Genomic DNA, 15,588 nt, shown 5'->3' on the forward strand with positions numbered 1-15,588 from the left:
CCCATTGTGACACCGTGGGGACCCCTTTAGTCCCCAGGGCCCATTGTGACATCCTGGGGACCTCCCTTTGTCCCCAGGGCTCACTTTGGCACCATGGGGTCCCCCTTTGTCACTGTGGCACATTATGATATCCCAGAACTCCACTTTGTCCCCAGGGGCCATTGTGACATCCTGGGGACCCCCTTTATCCCCAGGGCCCATTATGACATTCAGAGGACGCCTCTTTGTCCACAGACCCATTGTGACATCCTGGGAACCCCGCCTTGTCCCTAGGGCCCATTGTGACGTCCCAGGACGCCCCATTATCCCCAGGGCCCATTGTGACATCCTGGGGACCCCCTTTGTCCCCAGGGCCCATTGGACGACCCATGACTCCCTGTTGTCCCCAGGGCCCATTGTGACATCCTGGGGACCACCCTTTGTCACTGGGGCTCATTGAGACATCGTGGGGACCAATTTTGTCCCCAGGGCCCATTGTGACGTCCCAGGTCCTCCCGTTGTCCCCAGGGCCCATTGTGGCATTCACGGGACCCCCCTTTGTCACTGGGGCCCATTGTGACATCCCAGGACCCCCCATTGTCCCCAGGGGCCATTGTGACATCCTGGGGACACCTCTTTGTCCCCAGGACCCATTGTGACGTCCCAGGACCCCCCATTGTCCCCAGAGCCCATTGTGAAAACATCCTGGAGACCCCCTTTGTCTCCAGGGCCCATTGTGATGTCCCAGGACCCCCCATTGTCCCCAGGGTCCATTGTTACATTCTGGGGACCCCCTTGTCCCCAGGACCCATCGTGACACCATGGGGAGCCTCCCTTGTCCTCAGGGCCCATTGTGACATACTGGGCACCCCCCTTTGTCCCCCGAGACCATTGTAACACCGTGGGGACCCCCCTTGTCCCCAGGGCCTATTGTTACGTCCCAGGACCCCCATTGTCCCCAGGGCCCATTGTGACACTTGAGGACCCCCCTTGTCACTGGGGTACCATTGTGACACCATGGGGACCACCCCTTGTCCTCAGGGCCTATTGTGAACATCCTGGGGAACCTCCATTGTCCCCAGAGCCCATTGTGAGATCCTGTGGAGCCCCTTGTCCCCAGGTCCCATTGTGACATCCTGGGGACCCCCTGTATCCCCAGGGCCCATTGTGACGTCCCAGGACCCCACATTGTCCCCAGGGCCCATTGTGGCATCCTGGGGAACTCCTTGTCCACAGGACCCATCGTGGCACCGTGGGGACCTCCCTTGTCACTGGGGACCCATTGTGACACCATGGGGACCTCCCATTGTCCTCAGGGCCCATTGAGACATCCTGGGGACCCCCTTTGTCACTGGGGACCCATTGTGACATCCCAAGAACCCCATTGTGCCAAGGGCCCATTGTGACATCCTGGGGACCCCCTTCTTCTCCAGGACGCATTGTGACACCGTGGGGACCTCATTAGTCCCCAGGGCCCATTGTGACATCCTAGGGACCTCCCTTTGTCCCCAGGGCTCATTGTGGCACCATGGGGACCCCCCCTTGTCACTGGAGACCCATTGTGACACCATGGAGACCCCCCATTGTCCTCAGGGTCCATTGTGACATCCTGAGCACCCCCCATTGTCCCCAGGACCCATTGTGACATCCTGGCCACCCCCTTGCTCCCAGGGCCCATCGTGGCACCATGGGGACACCCCCTTTGTCCCCAGGGCCCATTCTGACATCCCAGGACCCCCCTTTGTCCCCAGGGCCCATTGTAGCACCATGGGGACCGCGTTTGACCCCAGGGCCCATTGTGGCACCATGGCAACCACTTTTGTCCCCAGGGCCCATTGTGACATTCTAGGACCCCACTTTGTCCCCAGGGCCTATTGTGACACCATGAGGACCCCTCCTTGTCCTCAGGACTCATTTTCACATCCTGGGCACCCCCCATTGTCCCCAGGGCCCATTGTGACATCCTGGGGACACTCATTGTCCCCAGGGCCCATTGTGACATCCCAGAACCTCCTATTGTCCCCAAGGCCCATTGTGACATCCTGGGGACCCCCATAGTCCCCAGGGCCCATTGTGACATCCTCGGCACCCCCTTGTCCCCAGGGCCCATTGTGACATTCAGGAAACCCCTCTTTGTCCCCAGGGCCCATTGTGACATCCTGGGGACCCCCCCTTGTCACTGGGGCCCATTGTGACGTCCCAGGACCCCCCATTGTCCCCAGGGCCCATTGTGACATCCTGGGGATCCCTCCTTGTGCCCAGGGCCCATTGTGACGTCCCAGGACCCCCCATTGTCCCCAGGGCCCATTGTGACATTCAGGGCACCCCCTTGTCCCCAGGGCCCATTGTGACATTCCGGGGACGCGTCTTTGTACCCAGGGCCCATTGTGACATCCTGGGGATCCCTCCTTGTCCCCAGGGCCCATTGTGACGTCCCAGGACCCCACATTGTACCCAGGACCCATTGTGACATTCAGGGGACCCCCTTTGTCACTGGGGCCCATTGTGACATCCCAGGACCCCACATTGTCCCCAGGACCCATTGTGACATCCTGGGGACCCCACTTGTTCCCAGGACCCATTGTGACACTATGGGGACCCCCCCTTGTTCCCAGGGCCCATTGTCACACTGTGGGTACCACCCTTGTCCGCAGGGCTCATTGTGACATCCCAGGACCCCCCATTGTCCCCAGGGCCCATTGTGACATTCAGGGGACCCCTCTTTGTCCCCAGGGCCCATTGTGACATCCTGGGGACCACCTCTTGTCCCCAGGGCCCATTGTGATGTCCCAGGACCCCCCATTGTCCCCAGGGCCCATTGTGACATCCCAGGACCCCCCATTGTCCCCAGGGCCCATTGTGACATTCAGGGGACCCCTCTTTGTCCCCAGGGCCCATTGTGACATCCTGGGGACCCCCTCTTGTCCCCAGGGCCCATTGTGACGTCCCAGGACCCCCCATTGTCCCCAGGGCCCATTGTGACATCCCAACACCCCCCATTGTCCCCAGGGCCCATTGTGACATTCAGGGGACCCCTCTTTGTCCCCAGGGCCCATTGTGACATCCTGGGGACCCCCTCTTGTCCCCAGGGCCCATTGTGACGTCCCAGGACCCCCCATTGTCCCCAGGGCCCATTGTGACATCCCAGGACCCCCCATTGTCCCCAGGGCCCATTGTGACATTCAGGGGACCCCTCTTTGTCCCCAGGGCCCATTGTGACATCCTGGGGACCCCCTCTTGTCCCCAGGGCCCATTGTGACGTCCCAGGACCCCCCATTGTCCCCAGGGCCCATTGTGACATCCTGGGGATCCCTCCTTGTCCCCAGGGCCCATTGTGACATCCCAGGACCCCCCCATTGTCCCCAGGGCCCATTGTGACATTCAGGGGACCCCTCTTTGTCCCCAGGGCCCATTGTGACGTCCCAGGCCCCCCACTGTCCTCAGGACCCATTGTAACATTCAGGGGACCCCCTTTGTCACTGTGGCCCATTGTGACATCCCAGGACCCTACATTGTCCCCAGGGCCCATTGTGACATCCTGGGGACCCTATTTTCCCCAGGACCCATTGTGACACTATGGGTACCCCCCCTTGTTCCCAGGGCCCATTGTGACATCCTGGAGACCCGCCCTTGTCCCGAGGGCCAATTGTGACGTCCCAGGACCCCCCATTGTTCCCAGGGCCCATTGTGACGTCCTAGGGCCCCCATTGTCCCCAGGGCCCATTGTGACATCCTCTGCACCCCCTTGTCCCCAGGGCCCATTGTGACATTCAGGGGACCCCTCTTTGTCCCCAGGGCCCATTGTGACATCCTGGGGATCCCTCCTTGTCCCCAGGGCCCATTGTGACGTGCCAGGATCCCCATTGTCCCCAGGACCTATTGTGACATTCAGGGGACCCCCTTTGTCACTGGGGCCCATTGTGACACCATGGAGACCCCCGCTTGTCCTCAGGGTCTATTGTGACATCCTGGGCACCCCCCATTTTCCCCAGGACCCATTGTGACATCCTGGCCACCCCCTTGCTCCCAGGGCCCATTGTGGCACCATGGGGACACCGCCTTTGTCCCCAGGAACCATTGTGACATCCCAGGACCCCCCTTTGTCCCCAGGACCCATTGTAGCACCATGGGGACCCCCTTTGACCCCAGAGCCCATTGTGGCACCATGGCAACCCCTTTTGTCCCCAGGGCCCATTGTGACATTCTTGGGCCCCGCTTTGTCCCCAGGGCCTATTGTGACACCATGGGGACCCCTCCTTGTCACTGGGGAGCCATTGTGACACCATGGGGACCCCCCCTTGTCTTCAGGACTCATTCTGACATCCTGGACACCCCCCATTGTCCCCAGGGCCCATTGTGACATCCACTGCACCCCCTTGTCCCCATGGCCCACTGTGACATTCAGGGGACCCCTCTTTGTCCCCAGGGCCCATTGTGACATCCTGGGGACCCCCCTTGTCCCCAGGGCCCATTGTGACATCCCAGGACCCCCCATTGTCCCCAGGGCCCATTGTGACATTCAGGGGACCCCCCTTTGTCCCAAGGGCCCATTCTGATACCGTGTGGACCCCCTTTGTCCCCAGGGCCCATTGTGACATGCTGGGGACGGTCTTTGTCCCCAGGGCCCATTGTGACATCCTGGGGACCCTCCTTGTCCCCAGAGCCCATTGTGACATCCTGGGGACCCCCCCTTGTCCCCAGGGCCCATTGTGACGTCCCAGGACCCCCCATTGTCCCCAGGGCCCATTGTGATATGCTGGGGAGCCCTCTTTGTCCCCAGTGCCCATTGTGAAATTCAGGGGACCCCAACTTGTCCCCAGGGCCCATTGTGACATCCTGGGGACACTCTTTGTCCCCAGGGCCCATTGTGACATCCTGGGGACCCCATTGTCACCAGAGCCCATTGTGATATCCTGGCGACCACCCTTTGTCCCCAGGGCCCATTGTGATATCCTGAGGACAGCCCTTTGTCCCCAGGGCCCATTTTGACATTCCGGGGACGCCTCTTTGTACCCAGGGCACACTTTGACCTCCTGGGGACCCCCCCTTGTCACTGGGGCCCATTGTGACGTCCCAGGACCCCACATTGTCCCCAGGGTTCACTGTGACATTCAGGGGGCCCCTTTGTCACTGGGGCCCATTGTGACATCGCAGGACCCCACATTGTCCCCAGGACACATTGTCACATCCTGGGGACCCCACTTGTCCCCAGGACCCATTGTGACACTATGGGGACCCCCCCTTGTGCCCAGGGCCCATTGTGACACCGTGGGTACCACCCTTGTCCGCAGGGCTCATTGTGACATCCCAGAACCCCCCTTTGTCCCCAGGGCCCATTCTGATACCGTGGGGATCCCCTTTGTCCCCAGAGTCCATTCTGACATCCAGGGGACCCCCTTTGTCCCCAGGGCCCATTGTGACATCGCAGGACCCCCCTGGGCCCCAGGGCGCATTTTGACATCCTGGGGACCCCCCCTTTTCCCCAGGGCCCATTGTGACGTCCCAGGACCCCCCATTATCCTCAGGACCCATTGTAACATTCAGGAGACCACCTTTGTCACTGTGGCCCATTGTGACATCCCAGGACCCCACATTGTCCCCAGGGCCCATTGTGACATCCTGGGGACCCCATTTTCCCCAGGACCCATTGTGACACTATGGGTACCCCGCCTTGTTCCCAGGGCCCATTGTGACATCCTGGAGAACCGCCCTTGTCCCCAGGGCCAATTGTGACGTCCCAGAAACCCCCAATGTCTCCAGGGCCCATTGTGACATTCAGGGGACCCCCTTTGTCACTGGGGCCCATTGTGACGTCCCAGGACCCGGCATTGTCCCCAGAGCCCATTGTGACATCCTGGAGACCCCCTTTGTCTCCAGGGCCCATTGTGACGTCCCAGGACCCCCCATTGTCCCCAGGGTCCATTGTTACATCCTGGGGACCCCCTTGTCCCCAGGACCCATCGTGACTCCATGGGGACCCTCCTTGTCACTGGGGACCCATTGTGACACCATGGGGACCCCCCCTTGTCCTCAGAGCCCTTTGTGACATCCTGGGCATCCCCCTTTGTCCCCCGGGACCATTGTAACACCGTGCGGACCCCCTTTGTCCCCAGGGCCCATTGTGACACTGTGGGGAACCCCCTTGTCCCCAGGGCCTATTGTTACGTCCCAGGACCCCCCATTGTCCCCAGGGCCCATTGTGACACCTTGGGGACCCCCTTGTCACTGGAGACCCATTGTGACAGCATGGGGACCACCCCTTGTCCTCAGGGCCTATTGTGAACATCCTGGGGAACCTCCATTGTCCCCAGAGCCCATTGTGAGTTCCTGGAGACCCCCTTGTCCCCAGGTCCCATTGTGACATCCTGGGGAGCCTCTTTGTCCCCAGGGCCCATTGTGACATCCTGGGGACCTCCTTGTCCCCAGGACCCATCCTGGCACCGTGGAGACCTCCCTTGTCACTGGGGACCCATTGTGACACCATGGGGACCTCCCATTGTCCTCAGGGCCCATTGAGACATCCTGGGGACCCCCTTTGTCACTGGGGACCCATTGTGACATCCCAGGAACCCCATTGTCCCAAGGGCCCATTGTGACATCCTGGGGACCCCCCTTTGTCTCCAGGACATATTGTGACACCGTGGGGACCACATTAGTCCCCAGGGCCCATTGTGACATCCTAGGGATCCCCTCTTGTCCCCAGGGCCCATTGTGACGTCCCAGGACCCCCCATTGTCCCCAGGGCCCATTGTGACCTCCTCGGCACCCCCTTGTCCCTAGGGCCCATTGTGACATTCACAGGACCCCCCTTTGTCCCCAGGGCCCATTGTGACATCCTGGGGACGCCCTTTGTCCCCAGGGCCCATTTTGACACCGTCGACACCCCCCTTTGTCCCCAGGGCCCATTGTGACATCCTGGGGACGCCCTTTGTCCCCAGGGCCCATTTTGACACGGTCGACACCCCCCTTTGTCCCCAGGGCCCATTGTGACATCCTGGGGACCCTCCTTGTCCCCAGAGCCCATTGTGACATCCAGGGGACCCCCTTTGTCCCCAGGGCCCATTGTGACATCCTGGGGTCCCCCCTTTGTCCCCCGGGCCCATTGAAATGTCCCAGGACCACCGTTTGTCCCCAGGGTTCATTGTGACATCCCGGGGACCCCATTGGTCCCCACGGCCCATTGTGGCACAATGGGGACCCCCTTTGTCACTGGGGCCCATTGTGACATCCCAGGACCCCACTTTGTCCCCAGGGCTTATTGTGACACCATGGGGATCTCCCTTGTCCCCAGGGCCCATTGTGACATCCTGGGGACCCCCCTTTGTCTCCAGGACATATTGTGACACCGTGGGGACCACATTAGTCCCCAGGGCCCATTGTGACATCCTAGGGATCCCCTCTTGTCCCCAGGGCCCATTGTGACGTCCCAGGACCCCCCATTGTCCCCAGGGCCCATTGTGACCTCCTCGGCACCCCCTTGTCCCTAGGGCCCATTGTGACATTCACAGGACCCCCCTTTGTCCCCAGGGCCCATTGTGACATCCTGGGGACGCCCTTTGTCCCCAGGGCCCATTTTGACACCGTCGACACCCCCCTTTGTCCCCAGGGCCCATTGTGACATCCTGGGGACGCCCTTTGTCCCCAGGGCCCATTTTGACACGGTCGACACCCCCCTTTGTCCCCAGGGCCCATTGTGACATCCTGGGGACCCTCCTTGTCCCCAGAGCCCATTGTGACATCCAGGGGACCCCCTTTGTCCCCAGGGCCCATTGTGACATCCTGGGGTCCCCCCTTTGTCCCCCGGGCCCATTGAAATGTCCCAGGACCACCGTTTGTCCCCAGGGTTCATTGTGACATCCTGGGGACCCCATTGGTCCCCACGGCCCATTGTGGCACAATGGGGACCCCCTTTGTCACTGGGGCCCATTGTGACATCCCAGGACCCCACTTTGTCCCCAGGGCTTATTGTGACACCATGGGGATCTCCCTTGTCCCCAGGGCCCATTGTGACATCCCATGACCCCCCTTTATCCCCAGTGGTATTGTGAAATCCTGGGGACCCCTTTTGTCCCCAGGGCCCATTGTGACATCTGGGGGACGCCCTTGTCCCCAGGACACATCGTGGCACTGTGGGGACCCTCCTTGTCACTTGGGCCCATTGTGACACCATGGGGACCCCCTCTTTGTCTCCAGTACCCATTGTGACATCCTGGGGATCCCTCCTTGTCCCCAGGGCCCATTGTGACGTCCCAGGACCCCCCATTGTCCCCAGGGCCCATTGTGACATTCAGGGGACCCCCTTTGTCACTGGGGCCCATTGTGAAATCCCAGGACCCCCCATTGTCCCCAGGGCCCATTGTGACATCCTGGGGACTCCACTTGTCCCCAGGACCCATTGTGACACTATGGGGACCCCCCCTTGTGCCCAGGGCCCATTGTGACACTGTGGGTACCACCCTTGTCCGCAGGGCTCATTGTGACATCCCAGGACCCCCCTTTGTCCCCAGGGCTCATTGTGACATTCTAGGACCCCACTTTGTCCCCAGGGCCTATTGTGACACCATGGGGAACCCTCCTTGTCACTGGGGACCCATTGTGACACCATGGGGACCCCCCCTTTGCCCCCAGTGCCCATTGTGACATCCTGCGCACCCCCCTTTGTCCCCAGGACCCATCGTGGCACCGTGGGGACCCCCATTGTCCCCAGGGCCCATTGTGACGTCCCAGGACCCCCATTGTCCCCAGGGCCCATTGTGACATCCCAGGACCCCACTTTGTCCCCAGGGCTTATTTTGACACCATGGGGATCTCCCTTGTCCCCAGGGCCCATTGTGACATCCTCGGCACCCCCTTGTCCCCAGGGCCCATTGTGACGTCCCAGGACCCCCCATTGTCCCCAGGACCTATTGTGACACTCAGGGCACCCCTTTGTCACTGGGGCCCATTGTGACACCATGGAGACCCCCGCTTGTCCTCAGGACTCATTCTGACATCCTGGACACCCCACATTGTCCCCAGGGCCCATTGTGACATCCACTGCACCCCCCTGTCCTCAGGGCCCATTGTGACATTCAGGGGACCCCTCTTTGTCCCCAGGGCCCATTGTGACATCCTGGCCACCCCCTTGCTCCCAGGGCCCGTTGTGACACCATGGGGACACCCCCTTTGTCCCCAGGGCCCATTGTGACATCCCAGGACCCCCCTTTGTCCCCAGGGCCCATTGTGACATCCTGGGGACCCCCCCTTGTCCCCAGGGCCCATTGTGACGTCCCAGGACCCCCCATTTTCCCCAGGGCCCATTGTGACATCCTGGGGATCCCTCCTTGTCTTCAGGGCCCATTGTGATGTCCGAGGACCCCCAATTGTCCCCAGGGCCCATTGTGACATCCTCTGCACCCCCTTGTCCCCAGGGCCCATTGTGACATTCAGGTGACCCCTCTTTGTCCCCAGGGCCCATTGTGACATCCTGGGGATCCCTCCTTGTCCCCAGGGCCCATTGTGACATCCTGGAGATCCCTCCTTGTCCCCAGGGCCCATTGTGACGTCCCAGGACCCCCCATTGTCCCCCGGGCCCATTGTGACATCCTGTGGATCCCTCCTTGTCCACAGGGCCCATTGTGACGTCCCAGGACCCCCCATTGTCCCCAGGGCCCATTGTGACATCCTGTGGATCCCTCCTTGTCCCCAGGGCCCATTGTGACGTCCCAGGACCCCCCATTTTCCCCAGGGCCCATTGTGATATGCTGGGGAGCCCTCTTTGTCCCCAGGGCCCATTGTGACATCCCAGGACCGCCTGTTGTCCCCAGGGCCCATTGTGACATCCTGGGGACCCCATTGTCACCAGAGCCCATTGTGATATCCTGGCGACCACCCTTTGTCCCCATGGCCCATTGTGATATCCTGAGGACCGCCCTTTGTCCCCAGGGCCCATTGTGACGTCCCAGGACCCCCCATTGTCCCCAGCGCCCATTGTGACATTCAGGGGCCCCCATTTGTCATTGGGGCCCATTGTGAGATCCCAGGACCCCACATTGTCCCAAGGGCCCATTGTGACTTTCAGGGGACTCCACTTGTCCCCAGGACCCATTGTGACACTATAGGGACCCCCCCTTGTGCCCAGTGCCCATTGTGACACCGTGGGTACCACCCTTGTCCGCAGGGCCCATTGTGACATCCTGGGGACACCCCCTTGTCCCCAGGGCCCATTGTGACATTTTGGGAATCCCTCCTTGTCCGCAGGGCGCATTGTGACGTCCCAGGACCCCCCATTGTCCCCAGGACCCATTGTGACATTCAGGGGACCCCCTTTGTCACTGGGGCCCATTGTGAAATCCCAGGACCCCACATTGTCCCCAGGGCCCATTGTGACATCCTGGGGACCCCCCCTTTGTCCCCAGTGCCCATTGTGACATCCTGCGGACCCCCCTTTGTCCCCAGGGCCCATTTTGACATTCAGGGGACCCACCATTGTCCTCAGGGCCCATTGTGAGGTCCCAGGACCCCCCATTGTCCCCAGGGCCCATTGTGACATCCTCGGCACCCCCTTGTCCCCAGGGTCCATTGTGACACTATGGGGACCCCCCCTTGTGCCCAGGGCCTATTGTGACACTGTGGGTACCACCCTTGTCTGCAGGGATCATTGTGACATCCCAGGACCCCCCATTGTCCCCAGGGCCCATTGTGATATTCAGGGGACCCCCCTTTGTCCCCAGGGCCCATTCTGATACCGTGGGGACCCCCTTTGTCCCCAGAGCCCATTGTGACATGCTGGGGATGCTCTTTGTCCCCAGGGCCCATTGTGACATCCTGGGGACCCTCCTTGTCCCCAGAGCCCATTGTGACATCCAGGGGACCCCATTTGTCCCCAGGGCCCATTGTGGCACCATAGGGACCCCCTTTGTCACTGGGGCCCATTGTGACATCCCAGGACCCCCCCTGGTCCCCAGGGCCCATTGTGACATCCTGGGGACCCCCTTTGTCCCAAGACTTCATTGTGACATCCTGGGGACCCCCCTTGTCCTCAGGGTCCATTGTGACAGCCCAGGACCTTACTTTGTCCCCAGGGCCCATTGTGATATCTGGGGGACCCCCTTGTTCCCAAGGCCCATTGTGACATCCTGGGGACCCCCCCTTGTCCCCAGGGCCCATTGTGACATCCCAGGACCTTACTTTGTCCCCAGGGCCCATTGTGACATCCTGGGGACCCCCCCTTGTCCCCAGGGCCCATTGAGACGTCCCAGGACCCCCCATTGTCCCCAGGGCCTATTGTGACATCCTGGGGATCCCTCCTTGTCCCCAGGGCCCATTGTGACATTTCCGGACCGTCCATTGTCCCCAGGGCCCATTGTGACATCCTCTGCACCCCCTTGTCCCCAGGGCCCATTGTGACATTCAGGGGACCCCTCTTTGTCCCCAGGGCCCATTGTGACATCCTGCGGACCCCCCCTTGTCCCCAGGGCCCATTGTGACGTCCCAGGACCCCCCATTGTCCCCAGGACCCATTGTGACACTATGGGGACCCCCCGTTGTGCCCAGGGCCCATTGTGACACCGTGGGTACCACCCTTGTCTGCAGGGCTCATTGAGACATCCCAGGACCCCCCATTGTCCCCAGGGCCCATTGTGACATTCAGGGGACCCCCCTTTGTCCCCAGGGCCCATTCTGATACCGTGGGGACCCCTTTTGTCCCCAGGGCCCATTGTGACATGCTGGGGACCCTCCTTGTCCCCAGGGCCCATTGTGACGTCCCAGGACCCCCCATTGTCCCCAGGGCCCATTGTGATATGCTGGGGAGCCCTCTTTTTCCCCAGGGTCCATTGTGAAATTCAGGGGACCCCAACTTGTCCCCAGGGCCCATTGTGACATCCCAGGACCCCCTTTGTCCCTATCGAGGGTTAGGATTGCGGGGTGACAATCAAACCCTGCCAGATGTGTTGTCAACCTCCTCTCCCCCCCACTCCCCCTTTTGCCCCTCCCTCTCCTCCTTCCCACTCAGCACAGGTGATCGGGAGGGGAAGAAGCACAGAGGGGAGAGAGTTGGAAAAGTTCAAGGTGTTTTACTGATGCTACTGATGAGAACAGAGAAAATAATACAAAATATACAAAACCCATCTTATAAGTCTGAGCAACTGCAGAGCCAGCACCCAAAGTCCTGGATCAGATTCTGCAGCCAACCGGAGCTGGATTCAGTCTCTCACTGGCCTCCGTTCGCAGGGACGACCAGCAAGGTCCTCTCTGATGTCGGCCATGAGCAGAAGGGAAGGAAAAAGGCAAAAGGGAAGGGAAAAAGGGACGAGATCCTCGTGATCTCCCGCTTTTATATGAAGTATTCACGTGAACGGAATGTTATACACAGTTGGTCACCGGTTTCTTATTGCCCCTCTCGCGAGATGTGCATCTGTGCTTGTCAATAAGTTTCCATTCCATTGCTGGGTTTGCCAAAACATGTGTCTGGTTCTCCCGGAAAATGCAGCTGACATGAAGGCTTTAGCTGACAGGCAAAATTCACTAAAAGAGAAACTTGTTTTTACCAAAACCTGGACATTCCACCCCTTATAATATGACATTCACTGAATACTTAAACCTTATCAATACAATCTATCAATACAATCTAATTAATCACTACTACTATATATATATATATACATATGTACATATATACACAGGAGTAATTAATCAGTGGACCATCCTTTGAAAAGTTCATTAAGTTCATTTTGTCACCACAGTCTCCCAGGGCAGGGAAAATGGTCCAAGTGCATCTCATGGCCCCTGTTGGTGGGTTAAGGACACCAACTTCCAAGAAGGTGTCGGGCGCCACTCGAAGAAGCCAGCGCTGGTTTCATCACCGTTGTCTTGATCTGAAAGACACTTATTAAACATTGTTAGTGCGGCAATTCACATCGTACAGTTCAGCATTGCATATTTTCACCTAAAATCAAATCCCCTTGAGGTGCACACCGAACTTCTCCATCCTTGAGCATCACCCACCAGGTGCTGCCAGGTCCCTGGGCAAAAACAATCCCACGAATGGGCTTTGCCTGTGCCTGAGGCAGGAGGAACCCAGACTGCCTTTCCTAACATATTTTTCATGTGTACTATAGGGACTTTATCTCCTTCTACAGTCCATAGAATTTCTGATTGGGCAGGCCCGGCTCGATTGGTTGATCCCCTGGTGTTGACCAACCAAGTGGCTTTTGCTAAATGTGAATCCCAGTTTTTAAAGGCTCCACCACCCAGTGCCTTTAGTGTAGTTTTTAACAAACCATTGCACCTTTCAGTTTTCCCAGAGGCTGGTGCATGATATGGAATATGATATACCCACTCAATACCATGTTCTTTGGCCCAATTGTCTATAATACTGGTTTTGAAATGAGTACCATTGTCTGATTCAATTCTTTCTGGCGTACCGTGCCGCCAAAGGACTTGCTTCTCAAGGCCCAAGATGGTATTTCGGGCTGTAGCATGAGGTACGGCAGATGTTTCCAACCATCCAGTGGTTGCTTCCACCATTGTAAGTACATAACGCTTACCTTGACGTGTTTGTGGAAGTGTAATATAATCAATCTGCCAAGCTTCTCCATACTTACACTTTAACCATCGCCCCCCATACCATACAGGCTTTAACCGTTTTGCTTGTTTGATTTCGGCGCAAGTTTCACATTCATGAATAACGTGTGAAACAGTGTCCATAGTTAAATCCACCCCTCGATCACGAGCCCATTTGTATGTTGCATCTCTACGTTGATGCCCTGAAGCACCATGGGCCCACCGAGCTAGGAAAAGTTCACCTTTATGTTGCCAGTCCAAGTCCACCTCAGCTACTTTAATCTTAGCAGCTTGATCTGCTTGTTGGTTGTTTAGATGTTCCTCGGTGGCTTGACTTTTAGGCACATGAGCATCTACATGACCAACTTCCCCAGGCAGGCTCTCCAGCCGAGCAGCAATGTCTTGCCACAGCGTGGTTCCCAATGGTTTCACCTCTGCGCTGCCAGTTACTTTTCTTCCATTGCTGTAGCCACCCCCACAAGGCATTTGCTCCCATCCATGAGTCAGTATAGAGACAAAGCATTGGCCACTTCTCTCGTTCAGCAATGTCCAAAGCCAGCTGGATGGCTTTCACTGCTGCAAACTGACTGGATTCACCTTGTCCTTCAGTGGCTTCTGTAACTTGTCGTGTGGGACTCCACACAGCAGCTTTCACCTTCGATGTTTTCCTACAGACGACAGGATCCACCTGTGAACAGTGCACACTGCATATCAGTCTCTGAAAACGGATTATATGGTGGTGCTTCTTCAGCACGTTTTACTTCCTCCTCATCTGGAGACATCCCAAAGTCTTTGCTTTCTGGCCAGTCTGTAATCACTTCTAATATCCCTGGACGGTTGGGACTTCCAATCCGAGCTCATTGCGTGATCAGTGCAATCCATTTACTCCATGTAACTTCGGTGCCATGATGTGGAGAGGGAACCGTCCCTTTGAACATCCAGCTCAGCACCGGCAGTCGAGGTGCAGGAGGAGCTGTGCTTCAGTGTCGATCACTTCTGAAGCAGCTCCAACTCCTTCATATGCTGCCAGTCTCTCCTTTTCAGTTGCAGTACAGTTGGCCTCAGATCCTTTGTATCCTCGACTCCAAAAACCTAAGGGTCGACCTCGGGTTTCTCCTGGTGCTTTCTGCCAGAGGCTCCAGGTAAGTCCATTATCTCCGGCTGCGGTGTAGAGCACATTTTTAACATCTAGTCCAGTTCGGACTGGTCCAAGGGCCACCGCATGAGTTATCTCACGCTTAATTTGTTCAAAGGCTTGTCGTTGTTCAGGGCCCCACTCAAATTGGTTCTTTTTACGAGTCACTCGATAGAGAGGCTCACAATGTGGCTGTGGTCAGGAATGTGCATTCTCCAAAAACCTACAATGCCCAAGAAAGTCTGTGTCTCCTTTTTATTAGTAGGTGGAGACATTGCTGTAGTTTTGTTGATCACCTCCATTGGGATCTGACGACGGCCATCTTGCCATTTTCTTCCTAAAAACTGGATCTCCCGTGCAGGTCCCTTGACCTTGCTTCGTTTTATGGCAAAACCAGCATCCAAAAGAATAGGAATTATTCTCTCACCTTTTTTGAAGACTTCTTTCGCTGTGTCGCCCCATACGATGATGTCATCAATGTATTGCAAGTGTTCTGGAGCTTCACCTTGCTCCAGTGTGGTCTGGATCAGCCCATGGCAGATGGTAGCACTGTGGTCCCTGGGGTCATTGGTTGGGTCATGGAGTCACTGGTTGGGTGATGGGGTCATTAGTTGAATAATGGGGTCATTGGTTGAATGATGGGGTCATTGGTTGGGTCATGGGGTCACTGATTGGGTGATGGGGTCATTGGTTGGGTTGTGGAGTCACTGATTGGGTGATGGGGTCATTGGTTGGGTTCAGGATTGGTTGGTTGGATGATGATGATGATGGTTGGATGATGATGGTGGTGGTTGGATGATGATGATGGTGGTTGGATGATGATGGTGGTTGGATGATGATGGTGGTGATTGGATGATGATGGTGGTGGTTGGATGATGATGGTGGTGGTTGGATGATGATGGTGGTGGTTGGATGATGATGGTGGTTGG

General features: G+C 57.9%; 1 long non-coding RNA gene across 1 annotated transcript in view; it reads left to right on the plus strand.

Moving 5' to 3' along the window:
* The window catches only part of LOC139826796 (uncharacterized), a 215,858-nt gene extending 203,795 nt beyond the window's left edge, over nucleotides 1-12,063 (plus strand). The window contains exon 3 of the long non-coding RNA XR_011736933.1: nucleotides 11,975-12,063. This is a non-coding gene — a long non-coding RNA (uncharacterized lncRNA). The remainder of the gene's footprint in view (nucleotides 1-11,974) is intronic.
* The last annotated feature ends 3,525 nt before the right edge of the window (nucleotides 12,064-15,588 follow it).

The sequence above is a fragment of the Patagioenas fasciata genome, unplaced genomic scaffold, assembly GCF_037038585.1.
Source record: "Patagioenas fasciata isolate bPatFas1 unplaced genomic scaffold, bPatFas1.hap1 Unplaced_2, whole genome shotgun sequence".
Lineage (NCBI taxonomy): Eukaryota > Metazoa > Chordata > Aves > Columbiformes > Columbidae > Patagioenas > Patagioenas fasciata.